Raw genomic sequence first — 23,612 nt, 5'->3', positions numbered from 1 at the left:
CTGTTTATGTTCTTCAGTATAATCTTGAACAAAGGTGCTCATGAGAGCATCTTTTCATTTGCCTTACTTTTCAAGGGATTGGTTTTTAAGATATCACAAAAGCAAAGAGTAATCATCTACATATACATTTTATTGGCTAAGAGACGTCCTCGTATAATGCTAGTTTTAAAAATAAATGTATAAAAAGTTTTTCTTAGGGTATGTATGACATTTCCTTCAATTTGTTAATGTGGCTGGCTATAGAATATCATAATTTACTGATCATATATGAACTGGCTGTACATTTAAAAATGAATAAATCTCAAGAAGTTTTACATGAAAAAGCAATATGCATAACTATAATATGATCCTATTTACAAGGTGACAAAAATATACCAAATTATATAATATATTGCTCAGGGTTAAAATTTTATCGAGGAAAATGTAATAAAAAGCAAGGAATGATAAACATGGAACTAAATAGTGGTTATCTTGGATGAAACGGAGCCAGTTTCAATAGTACTTGTAATATTTTCTTTCTTAGGCTAAAGTATGCTTTATTATTTTTATAATATAACCACACATTGTACAGATATGTTGTAGTTTAATTGCCCAGATATGTGTGGATTTATCTCTGGGTTCTCTATCCTATTCCACTGGTTGAGTCTGTATTTGTGACAGTATCATGCTGATTTGATTACTATAGTTTTCGCTTGAAATCAGGGAATATGATAAGTATGGTTTTGTTCTTCTTTCTCAGGATTGTTTTGACTATTCAGGGTCTTTTGTGTTTCTATATAAATTAGAGAATTGTTTGTTCTAGGCCTGTAAAAACTGTCATTTGTATTTTGCTAGGAATTGCAATAACCTAAACATTGCCTTGGGTAGTATAATCGTTTTAACAATAATAATTTTTCTAATCCATGAACAAGATGTGTCTTTCTGTATAGTAATATTACTTTCAATTTATTTCATTAGTGCTAGTTTTCTAAGTACAGGCCTTTAAACTCCTTAGTTAAATATATCCTTAGGCACTTTATTGTTTTCGATGCAATTGTAAATATGTATATTCTCATAATTTATTTTTGTGGTAATTCATTGTTAGTACATAGAAATGCAACAAATTTATGTATATTACTTTCATATGCTGCACATTTACCAAAATCATTTATCGGTTCTAATAAATTTTTGGTGGTATCTTTAGGATTTTTTTGTATACAGTAATAGGTCATTGGCTAACAGTGACAGTTTGGATTTGGATTTATTTTGTTATCTCTTATGATTCCAGTGGATTAAACTTCCAATACTATGATGAATAGAGAGGCAGAGAATGGGCATCCTTGTCTTACACCTGACCTTTTCACCTGAATATTAATTTGGCTGTAGGTTTGTCATATATGCCCTTTTACTGTTCTGAGGTACATACCCTCTATATTCATTCCATTGAAAATTTTTCTCATATGTGGATGTTGAATTCTGTCAAAAGCTTATTTGGCATCTATTGAGATGATCATACAGTTTTTACTCTATAATTTGTTAATGTGGTATATCACTTTGATTTATTTTCAGATACTGAACCATCCTTGTATCCCTGGGATAAACTCCACTTGATCACAGTATATGATCCTTCTATTATATTGCTAAATTTAGTTTGCTAATATTTCACTGAGGATTTTTACATCTTCATTATTGATATTGACTTGTAATTTTCTTTCTTGTGTTGTTTTTGTCTGTTTTGGCTATCAATGTAATACTGGCTTCATAACACATGTTCAGAAAGTTTTCTTCCTCTTCAATTTTTTGGAAGAATTTGAGAAAGATGAGCATTAACTCTTCTTAAATATTTGGTAGAATTCACCTCTGAAGCCGTATGGTTCTAGACTTGTTGCTTGGAAGATTTTAAAAGTTACTTATTCAATTTCATTACTGGCAATTGGTCTGTTCATATTTTGTTGTTTCTTCTTTATTCAGTTTTGAGAGATTATAAATTTCTCAGAATTATTATATAGTTTTAATAGTAATTAAGTAGTCCAACAGTAAAAAACAGGGAGCTCTTGTTGTGGCACAGCAGAAAGGAATCTAGCCAGTATCTATGAGGATGCAGATTCAATCCCTGCCTTTGCTCAGTGTGTCAGGGATCTGGCATTGCCATGAGCCATGGTATAGGTCATGGATGCAGCTCAGATTTGGCATTGCTATGGCTGTGGCATAGGCCAGCAGCTGTAGCTCTGATTTCCCTAGACTGGAAGCTTGGATATGCTGTGGGTGTGGCCCTAAAACCAAAAAAAAAAAAAAAAGTTTATAAAAACCAGGCTTTAAATCTACTCAGTGAATAAAAACAAAATAAATTTAAAAATAGGGTGAGTTTCTGTTGTTTTATAAATATTAATAATTAAAAAGTAATAATGGCAAATTTTATTCATAGCTTAATATGTACCACAGTTTATACTGAGTGACCTATTTATATTACCTCATTGAGCACTGAAGCCAGGGTCTGTGGTTTTAGCAGAATATAAGAGATATGATGGAATATCTTCATCTAATCAAAAACACACAAATGTTATACCAACATCATGAAATCCTGGTTAGAGTATCCAGGATTAGTCATGATGTTGGCTTAAAATTTAAATGTCTTTGTTCAGATAAAAATATATACATTAGTATAATGAACACATTGTAAATTAATTAATGTAAGACATGTTACATTGATTTATGTATGGAAATATTTTCTTTAAGGCTATGTAGAGTAGAAATAGTTATGACATAATAAAGAGAATAGTAAATCTAGCAGAATACTTGAGATGTTATATAATATTAACAATGAAATTCTAGTAGTTTGGATGAAAGATTGGAAAAGAAAAATAAAAAGCAAAAAAAATTTTACTAATTTACATTATTCATATGAGCAGGTCTGACTATGTTTAGCTGGCCAATCTCATCTCTTTCTGTAAATCTGAATAGCATGTTCAGAAAGAAGGTATTTGAAGCTGAATCAAAATGATAGTGTTAAAACACTAAGAGATTATGATATGTTAAAATACTAAGAGATTATCTGACAATACATATGAACAGATAACTCACACAAGAAGATACATATCAGGAAGTAAGGGAAGAGATGGTAGAGTATACGGACCTTGAGCTCACCTCCTTTCATGAACACACCAAAACTGCAGCTGCTGAACAACCACTGATAAAAAAGAAAAGACTGAAAACAGTTAATGTCTGAGGTAATCTGAATCCAGTATTTGTGTATCCCCCCCAAAAAGGATATTCTAAATACAAAGATATAAAGAAGAAGCCAAAATTCTGTAGGAGGAATACACCTATGATATAATCAAATTCCATACCACCTAGGTGGATGACCCAACAGTTGGAGAACAATTATAACACAGAAATTTTCCCACAGGACTGAGAGCTCTGAGCCCCACACCAGGCTCCTTAGTCTAGGGGTCCAGAATCAAGAGGAGGAAACCCAGAGTATTTGGCTTTAAAGGCCAGAGGGACTTAAGTGCAGGAACACCACAGGACTAGGGAAAATAGAAAATCCATTCTTGGTGGGTGCACACAAGATCACATATGCACCAGGACAGAGGGCAAAAACAGTGACATTATCGGAGGCTGGGCTAGACCTATTTTCTTGTCTTAGTGGGGTTCCTAGGGAGGCATGGGGGCAGCAGTGGCTCTCTCTGGAGTCATAAAAGTTGGTGGTAGACATAGCAGGGACCCATATGAACTCTTATATGCTGGGTCCTTGGTGTGAAAATCTGGACCCACTCAAAGCCTGTAAGCTCCAGCACTGGAATGTCTCAGGCTAAATAAACAACAGGGAAAGAACACAGCCCCACCTATTAGCAGATGGGCTGCTTAAAGCCTTCCTGAGACAAAGCTACCTGTATACATGCCCCCTGACACAGCCTTGCTCACCAGAGGGCCAAGATACAGCTCTATCCACCAACAGGTAAGCACTGGTCCTTTCCCACCAGGAAGATTTCACAAGCCTCTAGACAACTCTAGACAAGTCTCACTAACCGGGGTGGGGGGGCAAATACTAGAAGAAAACTATGATCATGCAAACTGAAAAACTGAGTGTAAACATACAAACATAGGTCAGAACTTACCATGGGGTCAGCTGGTCCTTGGCCTTGGGTGATTAGAGGGGAATGTATTGCTAGAATACATAGTGCATCTCCTAAAGATGGCTACTTCTCTAAGAAGCTAATTCATATCAAAAAATATAAGTAGAAATTTAAACAAAATGAGAGGGTAAAGGAATATGTTCCATGAAAAGGAAAAAGGTAAAACTCCTGAAGAACAACTAATAGAAGTGAAGAGAGGCAATCTACTCATAAAAGAAATCAGAATAATGATTGTGAAGATAATCCAAGAACTTGGGAGAAGAATGAGTGTATAGAGAGAGAGAAGCTAAACGAAGTTTTTAGCTAAGAGTTAGAAAATATAAAGAACAGCCAAGTAGAATTGAAGAAACATACTAGAAGAAACAAATAGCAGAATACAGGAGTCAGAAGAATGAATCAGTGAGCTGAAAGACAGAGTGGTAGAAATCATTGCCACAGAAAAGAATAAAGAAAAAATAATGAAAATAAATGAGGACAGTTTAAGAGATTTCTGGGACAATGTCCAACATATTAACATTTGCATTATAAAGGTCCCAGAGGAGAAGAGCGAGAGAAAGCCGCTGAGAAAATATTTGAAGACTTAATAGATGAAAAATTCTACATGTATGAAAGGACACATTTGCCAAATTCCAAGAAGTGCAAAGTCTCATAAAGGATTAAACTAAGGAGAAACATGCCTAGACACATAAAAAGTCAAATAAAAGAAAATTAAAGACAAAGAGACAATATGAAAAACAAAGAAAAAGCAGTAAGTAACATACAAAGGAGTCATCATAAGCTTATCCTCTGATTTTTCAGCAGAAACTCTGCAGGCCAAAAAAGAGTGGCATGATATATTTAAAGTGATGAAATGGAAAAACCTACAACCAAGAGTACATTATCCAGCAGGGCTCTCATTCAGATTTTATGGAGAAATCAAAAGCGTTACAAACAAACAAAAGCTAAAAGAATTCAGCACCACCAAAAGAGTTTTACAACAATTATTAAAGTAGCTTTTCTTGGCAGAAAAGACCACAACTAGAAACAAGAAAATGATGAATGAGAAAGCTCACTGGTAAAAGTAAACAAATGGTGAAAGTAGGAAGTCTTCCATACAAATATGATATCTAAACTCAAGTTGTAAGAGGAGGAAAGTACAAATGGAGGATATTTGAAATGCATTTGAAATTAAGAGATCAGCAACTTAAAAAAATCATGAAAATATACAGACTGCTATACCAAAACCTCATGTTAACTGCAAATGAGTAATCTATAATATATACACACAAAGAAGAAAAAGGAATTCAAACACAATGCTAAAGATAATCATCAAATCATAAGAGAGGAAGAAAAGAAATCCGAAACAAACAAAAAAAGGCAATAAGAACATACATACTGTTTATTGCCTTAAATGTAAATGGATTAAATGCTTCAACCAAAAGACATAGCCTGGCTGATAGATACAAAAATGAGACCCATATAAATACTTTCTACCATGCAAAGGAAATCAAAGGAAAGCAGGTGTAGAAAAACTCATATCAGAACAAAAAAGAAAAAATTAAAGACTGTTACAAAAGACAAGAAAAATACATAATAATCAAAAGATCAAGAAGAAGATAAAAAAACTGTCAACACACATGCTTTCAACACAGGAGCACCTCAATATATAAGGCAAAAATTAACAGACATAAAAGTAGAAACTGACACTAACACAAAAATAACGATAATTTAACACTCCACTTACATCAATGGAAAGATCATCAATACAGAAAATTGATTAGGAAATATAGGTCATTAATGATAGATTAGACCAGATGGATTTAGTTGATATTTACAGCATTCCATCCAAAAGCAGCAGAAGACACATTCTTTTCAAGCTCACATGGAATATTTTCCAGGATAGGTTGCAGTGTGCCACAAAACAAGCTTGATAAATTATAAGATTGAAATCATATAAATGATATTTCCAACCACAGTGCTATGAGATTAAAAATCAACTACAAGGAAAAAAAAAACAAAAAACACAAACACATGGAGACTAAACCGTATGCTACTAAACAATCAATGGATCAATGAAGAAAAAAAAAGAGGAATTCAAAAAATACATAGGCAAAAATGAAAATGAAAACATGATGACCCAAAACCTATGGGAAAAAACAATTGCAATTCTAGGATGAAAACTTATAGTGATACAAGATTACCTCAGAAAACAATAAAAATCTCAAATAAACCACCTAAGCTTACACCAAAATTAACTAGAGAAATTAAAAAAGAAAAAAATTAAAAAGAAATTAAAAAATCATAAAGGTCAAAGCAGAAATAAATGGAATAGAGACAAAAAAAAAAAACAGAAAAAAAAACAGTAAACTAAATCTGTCTCTTAAAAGATAAACAAAATTAATAAAATTTTAGCCAGATTTATTGATGCAAAAAGGGAGAAGGTTCAAATGAGTAAAATTAGAAATGAAAAAGGAGAATTAACAACTGACACCAAAGAAATACAAGGACCACAAGAGACTACTACGAGTAACTCTATGCCAATAAAATGGACAACCCAAAAGAAATAGACAAATTCTTAGAAAGGTACAACTTCCCAAAACTTAACCATGAAGGAAAAGATAATATGAACAGATCATTTATAAGTAGTGAAATTGAATCTGTGATTAAAAAATTCTCAACAATCAAAAGTCCAGGACAAGATGGGTTCATAGTTGAATTTCATCAAATATTTAGAGAAGAGTTAAGACCTATACTTCTGAAAACTTTCCCAAAAATTGCAGAGAAAGGAACACTCCCAAGCTCATTTGATGACGTGACCATCAAACAACAGAACCAGACTAAGATACCAGAAAAAAAGAAAATTACAGGCCGATATCACTGATGAAAATAGACACAAAAATCCTCAATAAAACAATAGGAACCAAATCCAACAGATCCTATTGATGAGTGGGAATTATCCAGTGATGCAAGGATTTTTTCAGTCTCCTCAAATCATCAATATGATACACCACATTAACAAACCAAAGAATAAAAACCATATACTAATCTCAAAAGATGCAGAAAATTCTTTTGATAAAATTCAAAATCCATTTATTATAAAACTCCAGAAAGTTGAGATAAAGTGAAACAGTGTCAATATAATAAAGGCCATATATGACAAACACACAGCTAATGCAATCAGTAGTGAATCACTGAAAGAATTTTCTCTAAAGATCAGAAACAGGACAAGGATGTCCACTCCCACTACTTTTTTATTCAATGTAATATTGGAAATCCTAGCCTTGACAATCAGAGATGAGAAATAAAATGAATCCATGTTGAAAAAGAAATAAAACTGTCATTGCAGTGAGTTCCCGTTGTGGCACAGTGGTTAACGAATCCGACTAAGAACCATGAGGTTGTGGGTTCGATCCCTGGCCTTGCTCAGTGGGTTAAAGATCCAGTGTTGCCGTGACCTGTGGTGTAGGTTGCAGACGAGGTTCAGATCCTGTGTTGCTGTGGCTCTGGCATAGGCTGGTGGCTACAGCTCCGATTCGACTCCTAGCCTGGGAACTTCCATATGCTGTGGGAGCAGCTCAAGAAATGTCAAAAAGACAAAAAAAAAAAAAAAAAAACAAAAACAAAAAACAAACAAAAAAAAACTGTCATTGCAGATGGCATGATACTATACATAGAAAATCCTAATGACACCAACAGCAAACTACCAGAGCTCATCAATGAACTGGCTAAAATTGCAGGATACAAAATTAATACACAGAAATCTCTTACATTTCTATCCACTAACAACAAAAGATTAGGAAGACAACCCAAGGAAATAATCCCATTTACCACTACATCAAAAAGAATAAAAACCTTAGGAATAAATCTACCTAAGGAGGCAAAAGACTTGTATTCCAAAAGTGGTAAGATGCTGGTGAAAGACAGTGAAGATAACAAAAACAGCTGGAAACATATACCATGTTCAGGATTGGAGGAGTCAATACTGTCAAAATGAGTATACTATCCAAGGCAATCTACAGAATCAGTAGTCTCTATCAAATTACCAATGGTATTTTTCACAGAACTAGAACAAAAAAAAATGTTTAATTTGTTTTGAAACTCAAAAGATCCTGATTAGTCAAAGCACTATTGAGAAGAAACACAAGCTGGGGCAATCAGGTTACCTGCCTTTGCAAACTACAAAGCTCCAGTCATCAATATAGTATGGTACTGGCACAGAAATAGAAATATAGGTCAGTGCAGCAGGATGGAAATCCAAGAAATAAACCCACACAGCTACAGTCAATTAATCTATGATAAAGGAGGCAAGAACATGCAGTGGAGAAAAGACCGTCTCTCCAATAAGTGGTGCTTGTAAAACTGGACAGCTACATTTGAATGAATGAAATTGGAACACTCTCTAACACAATACACAAAAATAAACTCAAAATGGATTAAAGATATAAATGCAATACTGCATAGCATAAAACTCTTAAAGGAAAAAATAGGCCGAGCACTCTCTGACATAAATTTTAGCAATATCTTTTTGGATCCATCTCCTACAGTAATGGAAATGAAAACAAAAATCAAGATAAGAGATCAAATTAAAATTAAGAGCTTTTGCACAGGAAAGGAAACCATAGACAGAATGGAACAAAATATTTGCAAATGTTGTGAATGACAAGGGATTAATCTCCAAAATATACAGATAGCTCATACAGGTCATCAAAAAAAAAAACAAACAACCCATGGACATCAGACTTGTGGTTGCCAAGTGGGAGGAGGAGGAAGTGAGATGAACTGGGAGTTTGGGTTTAACAGATGCAAACTGTTACATTTAGAATGGAGAGACAATGAGGTCCTGCCTAATAGCATAGGGAGCTATGCCCAAGCACTTGTGAAGGAACATAATGAAAGATAATATTAAAAAAAACCAACTGTGTATAGATTTATGACTGGGTCATTTTGAAGCACAGCAGAAACTGACAGAACAATGTAAATCAACTGTAATTTTTCAAAAAAATTTAAAAAAAGAAAGAAAAGAAAAAACAGAATGAATGAGCTTACTAGAAAATGGGCAGACAGGAATGGATACATTTCCTTTTCTCCCTTAGTACAGAAGAAGTGCTTCTAACTGCATGATTAAAGATTTAATTTTCTGTCCTGAAAGAATTGAAAATTAGATTAACACACCAAAAAGAAAAAAAAAATACCTAGGAATAAACCTGATCAAAGAGATAAAAGACTATACACTGAGAACTATAAAACGTTAATAAAGGAAATTGAAGAGGATTCAAAGAAATCAAAAGATATCCCATTCTCTTGGATTGGAAAATTAATATCATTAAAATGTCCATCTACTCAAAGTAAACTACAGATTTAAGGTGATCCCTGTCAAATTACTCAGGACATTTTTCACAGAACAAGAACAAATATTCCAAAATTTTAAAGGGAACCATAAAAGATCAGAATTGCCAAAGCAATCCTGAGGAACAAAAACCAAGCAGGAGGCATAACTCTTCCAGACTTCAGACAATACTACAAAGCTGCAGTAATCAAGACAGTGTGGTACTGGTACCAAAACTGACATACAGATCAATGGAACAGAATAGAGAGCTGAGAAATAAACCTAGACACCTACTGTCAATTAATCTTTGACAAACGAGGTAAGAATATAAAATGAGAAAAAGACAGACTATTGAGCAAATGGTGCTGAGAAAATTGGACAGCTGCATGTAAATCAATGAAATTAGAACACATCCTCACACATAAATAAACCCAAAATGTCTTAAAAACTTAAAGACATGACACCATAAAACTCCTAGAATAAAACATAGGCAAAACATTCTGATATAAAACATACAAATGTTATATTAGGGCAATCTTCCAAGGCAATAGAAATAAAAATAAAAATAAACAAATGGGATCTAATTAAACTTATAAAGTTTTGCACAAAAAGAGGAAACCATAAAACAAAAAGACAACCTACAGAATGGGGGAAAATAGTTGCAAAGGAAATGAAAACAGTTGCAAACACAGGGCTTACTCTTCAAAATATACAAACAACTTATACAATTCAAAAACATAAAAAAAAATCCAGTTGGAAAATGTGCAAAAGACCTAAATAGACATTTCTCCAAAGAAGACATATGGGTGGTCAACAGGCACATGAAAAGATGCTCAACATCACTAATTATTAGAGAAATGAAAATCAAAACTACAATGAGGTACCACCTCACATTGCTTAGAATGGCCATCATTAAGAAGGGTACAAATAACAAATACGGGGGAGGGTGTGGAGAAAAGGGAACCATCCTATACTGTTGGTGGGAATGTAAATTAGTATAACCTATATGGAAAACAGTATGGAGTTTCCTCAGAAAATTAAAAATGGAAATACCATACAATCCAGCAATCTCACTCCTGGTAATATATTTGGACAAAACTATAATTAAAAAGATGCATGCACCCCTATCATCATATAAGCACTGTTCGCAATAGCCAAGAGATGGAAACAACTTCAATGCCCATCATTAGAAGAATGAATAAAGAAGATGTGGTGCATATATGCAATGGAATACTACTAAGCCATAAAAAAAATGAAACAATGCCATTCACAGCAACATGGATGCAACTAAAGATTCTCATGCTAAGTGGAGTAAGTCAGAAAGAAAAGACAAATACCATATGATATCATTGACGTGGAATCTAAAATAAGGCACAAATGAACCTATCTACAAAACAGAAATAGACTCAGACATAGCAAAAAAAAAACCTTGTGGTTGACAAGGAGGAGGGGGAGGGAGTGGGATTGCTGAATTGTATGGGAGCTTGGGGTTAGTAGACAAAAACTATTACATTTAGAATGGATAAACAATAAGGTCCTACTGTACAGCATAGGGACCTATTTCTAATCACCTAGAATAGACCATGATGGAAAATAATATAAAAAATAATGTGTATATATGTATGGCTGAGTCACATAAATGAAAAATCCAATCAAAAAATGGGCAGAAGAACTAAATAGATGTTTCTTTAAAGATATGTAGATGGCCAAAAAGCTCATAAAAACATGCTCCATATCACCAATTATTAGAGAAATGTAAGTCAAAACTACAATGAGTTATTACTTTATACCACTTGGAGTGGCCATACTCAAAACGTTTATAAATAATCACTGCTGGAAAAGGTGTGGAGAAAAAGGAATCTTGCTTCACTATTTGTCGGAATGTAAATTTGTATAGCCACTATAGAGAACAGTATGAAAGTTCCTTTAAAAACTGAAATATAGCTAACATATTATTCTGTAATCCAACTCCTGGGCATATATCTAGAGAAAAGCATAGATTGAAATGATACATGCACCCTAGTATTTAGTGCAGCACTATTTGCAATAGCTAAGTCATGGAAGCATTCTAAATGTCCACTGGCAGATGAGTAGATAAATAAGATGATGTGATATATACACACACACACACATTTATACATGCATTCACATACACATACATGCACAGGCACATGGAGTATTACTCAGCCATAAAAAGAATGAAATAATGCCCTTTGCAGCAACATGCATGGGCCTAGAGTTTATCATAATAAATGAAGAAAGCCAGGCAAGAAAGATAAGTATTACATAATATCATTTATATGTGGAATCAAAAGAAAGCTACAAATTAATTTATTTTAAAAGTAGAAATAGACTCAACAGGCATAGAAAACAAACTTATGGTTACCAAAGGGAAAAAGTGGGTGGGGAAAGATAAATTAGGAGGATGAGATTAATACATAAACACTGCTGTATATAAAATTGATAACCAACAAGGACCTGCTCTATAGCACAGGGAACTATAACTAATATTTTGTAATAAACTATAAGGGAAGATGATATTCTTCAGATTATACATATTCTTCAGAATCACTGTGTTGTATGTTTGAAACTAATGTGATATTGCAAATCAACTATACTTGAATATAAAATTAAATTCAAGAAAAAATATACTACATATATTCATATATATGTGCATATATAAATATATATATTAAACATTCAAGTTTCTATTAATCTTAGAAGTGCAAATTAAAAAATGTGATACAATCCAATGCATACTTGTAAAAAATTAAAAATGACAGTAGAAAATGCTTGTTCATTCATTGTTAATTATGTTAGATTGAACTTACGTGCTTTTTTCTCTCTATAAAGATTTTTCTAAAGTTATTAAAAACAAAGAAAAATGTATAAAACCATACGTATAAAGAAAAAAGAGAAACCACAAATGAGAATACAAATTTCAACACATATTTAGGCAAGATAAAAAACTCCTGCAACACTGTTAACTGATGTAATTTATTGGAGGGATTATGAATTCAATGTTTTACAGAAGAGTCTTATATGGAGGAGAAATTCGAGAATAGTAGCACTAAAGACAATGAAGCATGGAGATTAGGAAGAGGGGGAGAAACAATGTCAGGACCATCTATGCATAGAAAAGAGATGACCCTGCTTCCCATGCCTAGAATATCAGAACATAACTATCTATTGTTAAGAGTAAAATTCATTGGGTATTATGTTGTTCTAGATTGTCACACAAGTGAATGGATTTAATCCTCAATGCAAATATGAATTAGGCACTAATTTTAATCCTTTGATGAGGTGATACTAGGAGGTTAATGAACTTGCAAAAGATAAAAAACAACTGAATAGGAATGTGAACCCATGGGTCTCTGCTCTAATTCACCAAACTAGATTTGTTGTGTTTCATTCCCAGGTGGCATAAAAAGCAGACATTTATTTTTTTGAGAAATTAAAAAGATGAGATTCCAGGCACAATGCGTGCAAGTACTTGGGGTGGGATACAGGTCTTGTTTAAATGACTACAAATGGAACAGCCAAACTGCTGCCTTGCTGGTAAAATGGTGATAGCTTGAATGAAGGAGAAGAGAGCAGCTTTAAGTGAGGTGAATCAACAAAGCATGATAATTATATGACTGTTGTGAAATACTAAGTACGAGAAAATAAACAGCTTTTAAGTTTAAGGAAAAAATCAGTTTCAGGGTTTGAATGATTTAGCATCTGCATGATTTTAGAGCAATGGCAAAGGCCTTATATACACTGAGCTTCTGCCTTAACTGGAAGAAGTCAGCACCTGATGTGACAGCTAAAAGTAGACTTCTGAATTGCAAATAAATAGATGCAGAAATACTTGATTATTGAAACTTTCTTAAAAAAGGAAAATTAGGGTAAAATTTCATTATACTGTATATATTAGCTGGAACTACAGAATTGATAAAAATTAAAAATATGAAAATAGTAAAAGAAAAATATTTTCAATTTTGAACAGAATAAGACAATTTTTGGAATAGCAACATTTCATGAAGGCTAACAATCTAATCCAAAAGATAGAAAAACAGCAACAACAAAACAAAACTGAAATACTCAGTGATTTTGATTTTTACATCAAAAGGGACTTTTTTTAAAATCTTAAATGATTCTGGTTTCCTCCTATAAAAAAAATTGTCTCTTCCAATGGCCAACTTCAGTAAGCTGCTAGTTACAAATCTGTGATGACAATACGTCATTTGACTGGTTTAAGGATAATATAAAATGAGAATACTATGCCACACAAAATATATCATAGTAAGGAAATTTATAAAAAGTGCTTGGCAGAGAATCTGGTGCATTGTAAACTCTCAGTCACTACTATTTCCACCACTTTTACTAAATATTCCTGTTACAAAATGCAGTTGCTCCAACATTTGTGATTTTTTTAATGATTTCTCTGAAGTACAAATGTTCTCTCCTCTTTCAAATAACTTAAAACTAGATTAGAATATAGGCACTGCAAGACTTAAGATCACTTTAAGGGGAGTTCCTGTCAGGGATCAGTGGCAGAAACAAACCTGACTAGCATCCATGAGGACACAGATTTGATCCCTGGCCTCTCTCAGTGGGTTAAGGATCCAGAGTTGCCATGAGCTGTGGTGTAGATCACCAACGTGGCTTGGATCCCACATTGCTGTGGCTGTGGTGTAGGCCAGGAGCTACAGCTCCTATTCCACCCCTAGCCTAGGAAACTCCATTTGCCACAGGCGCAGCCCTAAAAAGCCCCCCAAAAAAGTCACTTTAAGGCCACAATTTAAAAGATAAATTTGTACACATTTTAATCATGATTGAAACCCATTATGGAACTGCTCTCTGAGATTAAAGAAAAATTACATAGTAGAGAAAAAACACATTTATACACACAAAAATACATTAGAAATAAATATGGTATGGAAAAATGATTTCAAAAAAATTGATAATTCCAGTAGAAATGCCACTTTACTGGAATATATAAAATAGTCCATGGTAAGGGCTCTTAGTATCCAATGAATAGTAGTCTAAATATTAGAAACATAACTAGCAACATATGTCTCAGAGCACAATTTCAAGAGTGGAAAATTTAATAATAGGGCTCCTTTATTTAATCATATTCACCTATTTTCTTAATTCTGTTTATCACTCCACTCTTCAATCAGGCTGACTTTCTGTCTGATTGTAAGTAATGTAGAGATTATTTTCTTAATAACAGTTTAAACACTGGACATCTTATAAAATTACAGATTTCCTTAAATTCTAACTTACTAAAGGATTCTCATTTTTATTTGTACTTTTTGGGAAACAATGACTTCCTCAAGAAGTTAGGTTAATGGTTCAATTATTGTTGATTGAAAACCCCTGCTTCTTGGAACCGCAGCTTCTGTGTTATGAAGTTCCGAAAATGAATATTAGATTACCAACTGTTATCTAAGGGTGTGTTGCAGCAGAATCTCTCAAACTCTGCTGTTGTGAATATAAATTGCTAAAACCATTTCAGAAATCAATTTATTACCTTATAAAGTCAAAGAGACACATACACTATGACTCAGTAATCCATATCCCAGAGAAGCTCTTCTCTACATGTCAATCAAGAGTCTTGTACAAGAATGCTTGTGGCTCAGGGGTAATGAATCAGACTAGTGTTCATGAGGATGCAGTTTCATCTCTGGCCTTGCTCAGTGGGTTAAGGATCTAGCACTGCCATGAGCTGAGGTGTAGGTCGCAGACATGGCTCAGATCCTGCATTGCTCTGGCTGTGGTGTAGGCTGGCAGCTGCAGCTCCTATTGAACCCCTATCATGGAAATGCCCATATGCCAAGGGTGCGGCTCTAAAAAGACAAAAAAAGGAATGCTTGCATCACGGATACATTATATCCCAAAGCTAAAAGAGCACATTTCTCCATAGGAAGAGCGATGGAAAATAGTGAATGATTAGACACCTCAATAGGGATATATCTCAAAAACTATTATTTAAAGAGATATGACTTATCCTATTTCAAGAAAGAAAAAATATGAACCATTATTTAGGGCACATGTGTGTAACAAACTGTGACTAATTCCAAAAGATTAACACAACATTAAATAATTTATTTAATTTTGGGCTGGTGGAAGGGGATGTGATTGATGAAGAGAGAATAAGGAGCTTCCACTTTCTATTTCTTAGACTGGATGTTAGGTACAAAGGACACTATTACATTATCCGTTAAATCATACCTAAATGTTGTACATACCCTCTTGTTACAATGTATATATATTTTTTAAAGTTTGAAAATTAATACTCTAAGATGGCTAAATCATTTTTGTCATTTCTGAACACAGAAGTCTTACAAAAACACATGATTGACTGACATTTGCAGAATGATCATTCTCCCTGTTAATGATGAGAGTAGAGTCATGCCCAATTTTCATGCTATTGAGGTGGCAACCCATCCATCCACAAGCCAGTTCCAAGGCTTTATTTTTGCCTTTGGCCTTGGTGGCGATCAGAATGATGCTAAATCTCTTCACCACCATTTCAAAGTGCTTCTAAATCCACATTCATAATAATTAATCATCCTTGTTTGTTTACCTAAGAGGCTTATCTGCCTGTGACAGCAATGGCAGCTAGGATAATTGAAATTCTCACTTAAGCAATTCATCTGAGAAAACTCCACCCATTGGCCTGGTGCTACAGAATAACCTTCTGTTTGCTCCTATTTGAAAAGGTCACTAAGGTCCTTCTTTTAAACTCTTAATTCACGTGCCGGATCCCTGAAAAAATTCAGTTCTAACTATGAAACAACATTTATTGTTTGGAAGATCATTTTTAAATCTTTAGTTCAAGGATGGAAAGATTCTGGAAATATACACCAAATACTTCAGTCTGAGTGGAATTTAATATAAACTTGGTTCCAGGGCATTCCTCTGGTGAGGTGCCACAGGCATTTAAGGACAGCTGTTCAGAGTTCTCTGAGTATAGATTATTATATAAAGCATGTAAAAAATATGAGATAATTAATTTTGAGTTGAAGAAAAACTCTACAGATAAGGAACTTTTTTTCTCTCAAATATCATCTCAGATTTATACTTAATCCGAATTGTGGTAAAGAGAATGAACAAATCATACTCTCCCACATGGGAGGTTACCATCAGCAATACCATCATTAATGGCAAGTAAAAAAATATTGAGGCATAAAGAAAAAGGCCAGGGATATGTACAGAACGTAAGTTAGTACATTCAGGCAGTAAAAATCTTAAGTTTGTACTCAAATAGATATTTTGCTTTTCAGGAAAGAAAGGATGGGGTGCCTTCTTTGACTGGGGCAAAAACGAATTATTGCAAAGCATCCAGAACTGTGTGACTTGGAAGGGGCCTGAGCATTGCTGGGGCAGCACAGTGTCTCTTTTCCTAGAGTGAGACAAGAGGCTGGAGAGATGGGTTATATTCAGGCCACAGAAATCAGAAAGAGGTCAGAAGGATTTCTTTTAGGAAAAAGCAGAAAAATGAGGGACTGTGTATATGGACAGATCTTTAATTCTCATTTATCCAAATTTGTAAAGATTGGTTTCAGTTAAAAAATTATTTTCCTTGGGGTTCCTGCTATGGTGCAACGGGTTAATAAATCTAGCACTATCTCCATGGTGGCTCAGGTCACTGTTGAGGCATGGGTTAAGGATCCAGAGTTGATGCAGCTGCAGCTTGGATTGGATGCCTGGCCTGGTACCTTCCATATGCCAAAAAACAAAAACAAAAACAAAAAACCTCTCTTCTTAAGATAGATGACTCTTAGTAGATGCAAACTTTTGCATTTGGAGTGGATAAGCAATGAAATCCTGATGTATAGCACAGGGAACCATATCTAATCACTTATGATGGAACATGACAGAGTCATATGAAAAAAAAATCTATGTAAATGTACAACTGGGTGACTTTGCTATATAGCAGAAATTGACAGAACATTGTAAATCAAGTATAATAAAACATTTTTAAAATACATATGAAATATTCATACCCTTTTCTAAGTTGTTAATATTTATGGTGTGAAAGAATTAAGAAGATGAGTTTATTTAGGTTAAAGCAGGAGAGAGGACATTCATTAAAGAGGAACATCTTAAAGCAAAGGAAGTTGGCCTGGGTCTTAGGGAGGCATGTAAACAAAAAAGTCATCCGAGAGTTGGATGGAAATCATAAGGATGGATGGAAACAGTCTTATCTGGGAACATGCAAGGGCAGGCTCTGCTTATCACCTCTACCCCAGTATACAGGGTAAGGAGGTTTTTAATTGCTGCTTTCAGGGACCAGAGAGCTCCGATAAAGTTCAGCAATGCCTGTAGTGATGACAAAATAATGTTGAGAAGAACTGAATCCTAACTCTGAAATGAGAACTGCTTACAACCTACAGGGCATATGGCTTGCACTGTGGATTATAAAAATGTGAACTGTGCTTCAGTTGCTCCTCATTAGTGAGCATCCTACCTTAATGTCTATGCCTAGGGTATTCTTGTGGTAGCTTGTGTTTTACTATGTGCTGCTCCTGAAGGCTGCATACAAAATCCAAAAGACACACAGAGCACAGACAACCAGCCCTCAACTTATAGGTAGACTGTATCATAATTGTTTGCTGTTATAAGTCACAAATATGGAGAGATGATTAAAACAAACGAAAACGTTTCTCTCTCTCATCGTAGTAGTATTTGTACTTACTGACTGGTAACATCCAGGACTTCATTACTCTTCTTTAAGTGTGCAGAGTCCTCACAATATTATTTCACCTGCATACAATCTTTTGGCAGCATTCTCTGTACCAGGGCTTTTTTTCCCAAATTTATCAAACTACAGGGCTTTTGTGAACAATTACTGAAATGTGTTGGATTATTGTTTGATTGATCTATTATTCTAAAGAGAACATTGGAGTTAAGGGCTAAAAACTGCTTAACTTCTCAGAACATATTTGCATTTTGAAGGAGGCCTTCACTTATTTATTATAAAAGAGTGAATATGTGGGCAGTCAGGTGTTTAAGCAAAGAGGATATTTACTGGAAGTAGAGGCTTTGTGACCTTCAGATTATTAATTTGAGTCAGTTGCCTCCAATGCCTGCATTTTACATCCATTTAAAAAAAAATAAAGCACAGTTTTGATTTAAAAGTGAGCAAGTGAGCATTTTGGTATAATAAAGAATATCAAAGGAATATTCGTGTGGTCTCATTTCAAGATATATATTTAAATCAAAGTTTTCAAGAAAAAATCATAATTCAAGTTTGGATTAACTGTATAACTGCACAATTGTATTTTTTAGTGACTTAGAGTTGAAAAGAAAGATCTTTTAATCCTCAAATTCATTAGTCTCTTAAGCATAGACACAAGATAACCTAGATATGGGAGATGGGATAAATTCATACTTGTGGCTGTTTTCAAGACCCCAATAGAAAACATTGTTCTTTCTTTCATGATTGTTCTACATGTGGTTCTTTCCTGAAGTTATTAACACACATTAACTTCAGACTGATTCATTCTTCTGACATATTCATAAAGGTATGACATTTAGACACACCAATTTAGAAAGCTGAGTCCCGAAAAGAAAAAGTAAAGGTCGAACATCGCACTGAAACCTCCACTGCTCACGGTCAAGTTCTTAATGAGTTCCTAGATATTTTCATTCCAGAGAGTTGTCAGGGAGATGCCAGCCAACTGTCGGTAAGGCACAAAGGAATTTGGAAATATGCGTTGAAATGCAACCTAATCTAATTATTCCTAACATTGCCAGAAAATTTCTTTCATGATACTCCTAAGAAATAGCCCAATTTATGTAAAATATGTTAAGCAAATCACTTTCCTTTCGTATATTACTGTATAAATCTTACTACAAATGTAGAAATATTCAACAAAATTTCACTGAGCAGTGCTCTATATTTAAAATTTTTTGTATGTAATCCTTGAAAAAGACCGCATGTCTTATGCTCTTTCCTGACTCCAGATCTTCACCTTTGGCAATTTAATTTTAAATCAATGTCTTTATGTTATTTTGTATGCAGTATGATACTCTTTAACTAATATTATTCTGCAAACCTCTAAGATGAAACACAAAATTCAGGTGAGTTAAAATTATAGAACATAATCTTTCTGAAAATTTTTAATTTTTAAACTTTTTAATTTGAACTAATTTCAGACTCATAGAAAAGTGCAAAAAGTACAAAATACCCCATATATCCCCTGCCACCATTCCTCAAATGTAGTATTTTATCACAACATTTGCTTTCCCATTACCTCTCCCCTCACCTCTTTTTTCCTCAGGTTAATCATTCCTAAAATTAGTCAATTTCATGAATCTTTTCTTTTTCTTTTCTTGTCTTTCTAGGGCCGCACCCGCGGCATATGGAGATACCCAGGCGAGGGGTCTAATCGGAGCTGTAGCTGCCAACCTCCGCCACAGCCACAGCAACACAAGATCTGAGCCGAGCCTGTGACCTACCTATACCACAGCTCACGGCAACGCTGGATCCTTACCCAAATAAGCGAGGCCAGGAATCGAACCATCAACCTCATGGTTCCTAGTTGGATTCGGGTTTCCACTGTACCACAATGGGAACTCCGTCATGGATCTTTCCAAAGGACAACCAAACCTTTGGCATTATAATTCTCTAAGGTTTCTTTTGTTTCTTTTTCTTTAATTACTTTCTTCTGCTTTTGGATTTATCATGGTTTTTTTCTAACTTTTTAACATGTATGCTTAACTCAGTTTTTATCTTTTATGTAAATATAAGAAATGAAGGCTGTACATTTTTCTCTATTGACTGCTTTAGATGATTTTGGATGGTATATTTTTATTCAATTTTACTTGTTTATATCTATTACTGTTATTACCTGACCCATATATCACATAACAGTTTGGTTTTGATTTTCCAAGCCTCTTCCCTACTGTATTGTGATAATTTCAGTTCATTTGGAGATGGCGGTACATGTGATACATAATTTGTGAAATTTGTTGGTATTTTGTACTTGCATATAACTTATTTTGTAGATGATTACTTAATTTAAAAATGTGTATTGTCTAGGAGTTCTCTTTCAGCACAATGGGTTAAGGGTCTGGCATTTCACTGTAATGGCTTGGGTAGCTGTTGTAGCATGGGTTTGATTCTTGGCCTGGGAAATTCCACATACTGCAGGTGAAGCCAAGAAAATATGTATTTTCTAGTTAGGTGCAGTTATCAAAAATGTTAATAGTGTAGTACAATTGGCTATATTACTAATTATTTCTTTGCTTTATCTATCAGTGAGAGATATTTTAAGAAGTGTAATATATTGGAATTGTTAAATTCACTTATAATTCTATTAATTTCTGCTTTGTAGATCCTGAAACTTTCTAGAAACTTGAAAGTAATAACTTTCATATCTTCCTTGAAAATTGATTTTTATGAGTTCCTGTTGTGGCTCAGTGAGTTAAAAACATGACTGGTATCCAAGGGGATGTAGGTTCCATCCATGGCCTTGCTCAGTGGGTTAAGGATCCAGCATTGCCGCAAGCTGTGGCATAAATTATAGATGTGGCTCAGGTATGGCTCAGATCTGTCTTTGCTGTAGCTGTGGTGCAGACCAGCAGCTGCAGTTCTGATTCAAACCCTAACCTGGGACTTACATAAAATGCAAGTGTGGCCCAAAAAAGAAAAAGAAAATTCTTAAAATATATATTGCCTCTATCACTGAGAAGCATTTACACATGTAGCATTTTCTATAGTACTAACATACTTTGAGTTTCTTTGCCTCTGGACAACAAACTGGTACTACCATACCCCTAGTATATCAAAAGACATTCCAACAAGACTATATTTGGTATTTTTGCAATCTATTTTCAAAATTGAGATTTGCTCAAATTTTTCCTTCATTACTTAATGTTGTTTGATTTTAGCATCACAAAAAGTCACCTAATAAAATAATTTAAAATGCCTTCTTCCTTTCTTTGCTTTAAAATATTTTCTGGAACGTAGATACTACTAGTCCTTTGAATTTTAAACTGTTGATTGTATATAAAGGCTTAATTACTATTATCTGAGTAAAAAGCTCAAGGATGGCTCTCTGTGGATTTATCACCATCTATACATTCTACCTTCTCAAGCCTGGATGCTTTTATGAAAAGAGAATGGTCCATGTCATTATCACGTGTCCATTTATGTGTGCTACAAAATCAATGCTTTTGTTCCGTTTACTTATACATTTTATGGGGTTCTTAAATCACAATTACTAATGTTTTATTGTAATTTTAACTTTGTCTTAGATTTTCCTTTTTTAAAAAATTGTTTTTCTTTTGATAATTGTTACTTATTTGCATTTAGCATGTGTATTCCTTGGTGGTAATGATTTTTTTTTTTTTTTTGTAGCTCCTATTTGCATCTATTTGTCATCTTGTTTCAGTATAATGTCAAAAATTATTTTGGAAATGTTCATGGAGGTGAATTGCCTCAGTCTTTAGATATATGAAAATAGATTAGTTCTGAAATTTATCATTATCACTGTTTAGCTAGGTTTGGGATTACACATGCAAATATTCTTTGCTCCTAGCCCTGTAGCGTTTACTGCAAGGTAAAAGCCTGAGCACTGGAGCCAGCTATCTGCCAAGCTCTAGGGCTGGGGTCTTATGTTACTCATTTTACCTCTCTGGGCCTCACTTTATCTCTAATATGTCAGTATTTATTGTAAGTCTCCCATAATGGTTTTGAGCAGTAAACACATTCTTTGAGTTCATGCTTGTAGACTCATCATTTAGCTTAGTGGATTCATCCTTTAGTATTTTGAACAATGTAAACTGGATTTATATCCAGCTCTTGTTTGCTCTTGGAAATACCCTGACAATAGACTAAGAACTTTAAGAATTTATAATCCAAATTCATGCAAATTAAAGGTACAATCTTCATAAGGAGTAAAAGGAAAACTTAAATTTGGCTGACTTCCCAGTAACAGTGAATATGCCATTATTTATTTAATACTCTTCCTATTAAATAATATGTAATATTTTGATCCAATACATTATGTAATGATTTCACTTAATTCTTAACAATGTTTTTTATCATGATTTTTCTGAACCTGTAACATTTACTTGAGAAAGATTGATAATCAATTGTACATGGTCAAGGAAATATATCTCTCCTTTCCTTTTTTAAAAATTCTCCACAGAATGCATGGACTGTCAACATACTTTAAGGTACTCTGCTTATCAGTGCTTCCCCTAGTCAGTTTACAGTTCGATAACGATTCCAATATAAGGTAATTCCCTGAAGACAAGCATTCTTTCAAGGTCTGCTGCTTTTGTCATTAAACTCTGACAGATATGAGTAAAATGGCATTATCTATTTAAAAGACTTATTTTTCTAGCTGGATAGCCATTATTCTTTGCAATTGGAAAATACATAATCAGGTTTATTACAATAGTTTTTAATACAGTTGTACTAGGAAAGGGAATGAGATATGGCTTGGATATACAGGGTGGGGAAAAACCCAGAGACTTGAGGTACACTGGTGTTGGTAAATTAAATCACTAGCAAAACTGCTCTGTCAGTTCAATTTACCTTGCACATTATATATGGATGGCTTTCTGCTTTTATTAATGAGAAGAACGTTTAGATAATGTCTAGGAATGTGTCCCAAACTATTTGCCATTTGGTATATGTTAGGAAGTTAAAATACTGAACAAGATGATTGATTGAAGAGGATATGTTAATTGTGCTGGAATTCATTTCCTGTCTTCTATGAAAGGGAAGGCGGAACAACTGTGGGGAAAGATCTAAGAAAATAGCTTAAGCATAGTACTCCCTATAATTACATAAGCCTTGGTGGAATGCCACCTATAGTTTAGAGTAAGAGGCTTGACGGAATATTATCAAACCTCTTGCAGAGAATGCTCTGTTTGATAGGATACAGATCCCTTCCAGCTTGATTGTATCTGTTTAATGTCTTTAACCTCTATCTATTCCTGCTTGACTGTATCTATTTAACCTTTAACTGGAAACAGGTTCGTGGGCAAGTGTTTTGTCAATAAAAGGATGGCCTAAAGGCCTATTCGGTGCTCGGGCTTCTTGCCATGGAACCCAAGTCTCCTCTCTTTCTTTAAGCTGCGACTGGCTCCATGCAGGATGTGGAGAACAGCATTGCCAGGGACATACCCTGACAAGAAACAAAAAAAGGCTTATTTGTTTAGCCTTTAAATGGATTCAT

General features: G+C 34.1%; 1 protein-coding gene across 29 annotated transcripts in view; it reads right to left on the bottom strand.

The window, feature by feature from the left end:
* LOC100524732 (protein FAM170A) overlaps positions 1-23,612 on the bottom strand; it is a 689,565-nt gene that overhangs the window by 318,482 nt on the left and 347,471 nt on the right. For 2 of the 29 annotated variants that reach the window (XM_085014386.1, XM_085014378.1), the window contains one exon: positions 3,113-3,166. The exons of the other annotated variants lie outside the window; for them this stretch is intronic. The gene's annotated coding sequence lies outside the window, so the exon portion shown is untranslated. The remainder of the gene's footprint in view (positions 1-3,112; positions 3,167-23,612) is intronic. 29 annotated transcript variants of the gene reach the window in all.

The sequence above is a fragment of the Sus scrofa genome, chromosome 2 (assembly GCF_054392235.1).
Source record: "Sus scrofa isolate SSC_HxYL_T2T_F1_AM1 chromosome 2, Sscrofa_HxYL_maternal_Yorkshire_Landrace_v2.0, whole genome shotgun sequence".
NCBI classification, from domain to species: Eukaryota; Metazoa; Chordata; class Mammalia; order Artiodactyla; family Suidae; genus Sus; species Sus scrofa.
This window is presented reverse-complemented; position numbering and strand designations above follow the sequence as displayed.